This window comes from Schistocerca serialis, chromosome 3, assembly GCF_023864345.2.
Source record: "Schistocerca serialis cubense isolate TAMUIC-IGC-003099 chromosome 3, iqSchSeri2.2, whole genome shotgun sequence".
In the NCBI taxonomy this organism is placed as follows: Eukaryota; Metazoa; Arthropoda; class Insecta; order Orthoptera; family Acrididae; genus Schistocerca; species Schistocerca serialis.
Window position 1 is genome coordinate 1,031,117,585 of NC_064640.1, and position 3,090 is coordinate 1,031,120,674.

Consider the following 3,090-nt stretch of genomic DNA (forward strand, 5'->3'; position numbering starts at 1 on the left):
CTTAGGTTAGTTAGGTTTAAGTAGTTCTAAGTTCTAGGGGACTAATGACCTGAGAAGTTGAGTCCCATAGTGCTCAGAGCCATTTGAACCATTTTGTTTAACAACTTGCATCAAAAAACTGTTTCCCAAAATAAATTTTATGTGATGAGGATGGTGTGGGCGAAGGGGGGGGGGGCTGTTAAGTTAAAGAGCAAGTTCAAACTTCACATCGAAGTAGTTTAAATTATATTTACGACAGTTCCATATAATGCAGCATCTTGTAAACGCAGTTTTAGCAGTCATATAACGTGCTAAATCTGCGTAGAAAAAATTGCGGGAAGATAGTTGTGGAAGGTTTGGATAAGGGAAGGGGGCGCAGCTGTGGGAAATTCTGGCAAGGACGCAGTATTACCACAGTGGTATTACCTTGATACGGATCTCAGTGTAGTCGCTCTCTTAAGTCGATCTGTTGCGTCTTCTACGTGTTCTGCCAACAAAATATAGTCTTTGGATCACCATCCCAAACGCAGTTTATATGTGATTGTTTCACTGTAAGTTGTTCTCGTTAGTTGCACGTTATATAGATCGTTTTGAACGATTTTTATCGAAATGATGTGGAAACAGTCAGTTTACAGGATATGTGTTCGTGATATAATCCCTAAGTATTGAGTTGAATTCATTGTCTTTAGAATTGTGTGATTTATCGTACACCCGAAATTTAACAGATTCCTTTTATTACTCAATTCGAAGACCTCACACTGTTTTTTAGAGTCAATAGTCACTTTTCGCACCATACAGATATTTTGTCTAAGTCATTTGGCAATTGGTTTTGATCTTCTGATGACTTAAATAGACGGAAAACGACAGCTTCATCCACACAGAATCTAGCAGGGCTACTCAGGTTGTCTCCTAAATCGTTTATATAGAATGGATTAAGAACAACAGAGAGCCTGTAACACCTCCTCGAGAATCGCCAGATATCACGTCTGTTTTACTCGAGGACTTCCCGTCAATTATTACGAACTGTGACCTTTCTGACAGGAAATTCAGATCCAGCCGCACAACGAAGACAATGCTCTATATGCTGGCAATTTCATTAGGAGCCATTTGTGAGGGTTGGTGTCAACAGACTTCTGGAAAGCTAGAATTATAGAATCAGTTTGGGAATCAATTTAAGATTTTCTGTCGATAGCACTTATTACTTCGTCGTTGTCGGCTATTGAGAACTGAGTAAGGCCGACAGTGCAGAGGGATTAAATTATCGGCATTGGATTTAATGGAAAAATTTACCTGAATTACGACTATAATATTAAATTATAGTGTTTGTGGTGTTGTAATGTAGTTGTCAATGTTGTTCAGACAAGCAAGCATATATCAACAGCTCTCTGAAATAGGAGATTCGTATTTACATTTGCCTGACGTAGATTTTCATTTTTCACCAACGCATAGCACAGCCGAAGTTTAGCCACATTCGCAGATGCGAATATGATTCTCGTATAAGCCTGAATAGTTCTGAGGAAACTATTTCAAACTTAAATTGGCTCTTGCGGCTGGTGTCTAGCATGGCACATCTCCTGTCCTCTCTGTTACTCATTGCTGTATTGCTTCTTCGTAGCGAACTGCAGCGCGAGGTCCCATGGTGTAATGGTTAGCACTCTGGACTTTGAATCCAGCGATCCGAGTTCAAATCTCGGTGGGACCTAATATTTTTTTTCGAGTGCATTCGCCATCGGAGCCTTGCTGTGTATAGTGTATAACTCGAAAAGATCATTTCGCTAGTTAGTTACAGAAAAATCAATACTGTTTACTAACCGTACGAAATTCGCTTGCGGAAGGTTAAGAACTTTCCCTATACGAAAAAATGATTTAGAAAAGAATTCTCCCTTGCCACAAACAAAGAAAAGATACCCGGGACATGAAATAAGGACTGCACTTAACTGATATGAGTTGTTTACGAGTATATTTAGGTAAAACTAACATAGTCGAATTCCAGTGGTATAGACCCTACCGTATTTCAGCACAAAGTAAGACTGCGCCTCATTCGAAGTACAAAATGGATTTTCTAAATCATATTTCCATATAGAGAAAGTGGTTAGAAAGTCCGGAAAAAAGAGAGAGGAGAGGAGAGGAGAGAGAATCTCGGCATAATCAGAATTTTTACTTACGGGCAGCATGTAATTGTGAGAATTAAAATATGCAAATAGCCTGGATTTAACAGAACGCAAGTGTGAATTTTTGTGTTATGCCTTCATTTATTTGCTTCGTGTTTCTTTTTTGTCATAATTTACGATAAAAGTACGATAAAATATGACGTCGTTTATCGTTTCGTGATTGTGTAACAGACAAATGAGCTAATGTGTCGGTTTTACTCGCTATGAAAGTAAAGTTAAATTTTTTACTTTGTGAAAAATTTGTAAATTATTAGGGCTGCGTTCAGGCTCACATATTCAGATATATTCGGTAAATATTTATTTCTATGGATTCTTCTCCTAGATAGTAAAAGAAAAGTACTGCATCCAGTTACTGTAAACAGCTTTATTTAAAGCTACACGTTGCGATTTTTGCCGGCCGAAGTGGCCGTGCGGTTAAAGGCGCTGCAGTCTGGAACCGCAAGACCGCTACGGTCGCAGGTTCGAATCCTGCCTCGGGCATGGATGTTTGCGATGTCCTTAGGTTAGTTAGGTTTAGCTAGTTCTAAGTTCTAGGGGACTAATGACCTCAGCAGTTGAGTCCCATAGTGCTCAGAGCCATTTGAACGTTTCGATTTTCCGCCATCATCAGGCTTGTTACAGTCAGTACTTTCGCTGTTCTACGCACTTCGACATTTCGTCAAAGTGTTCTTGTTGGTAAACAGTTCCTTGTTTTGTGTTTGGTGTTTTTATCTGGAACCAAGGTATTTCAGTATTGATACAGCACTTCACTTCTTCTCGAAAGACACACTGAGTAATCCATAGGGTTCCAATATGATAAATGTGAAAGCAGCTCTCTCTGTCTGTCACCTTTTCACGCCGGAACCACTGAATGGAATTTGATGAAATTTGGTATGGAGATAGCATGAACTCTTGGGAAGAACAGTCTACTTTTAAAAAATTAAATCAGTAGGCAGAGGTG

General features: G+C 39.3%; 1 non-coding gene across 1 annotated transcript; it reads left to right on the forward strand.

The window, feature by feature from the left end:
- The first annotated feature begins 1,609 nt into the window (after positions 1-1,609).
- On the forward strand, positions 1,610-1,681 carry Trnaq-uug (transfer RNA glutamine (anticodon UUG)). The gene has a single exon. It is a non-coding gene; the product is annotated as a tRNA-Gln (tRNA).
- The last annotated feature ends 1,409 nt before the right edge of the window (positions 1,682-3,090 follow it).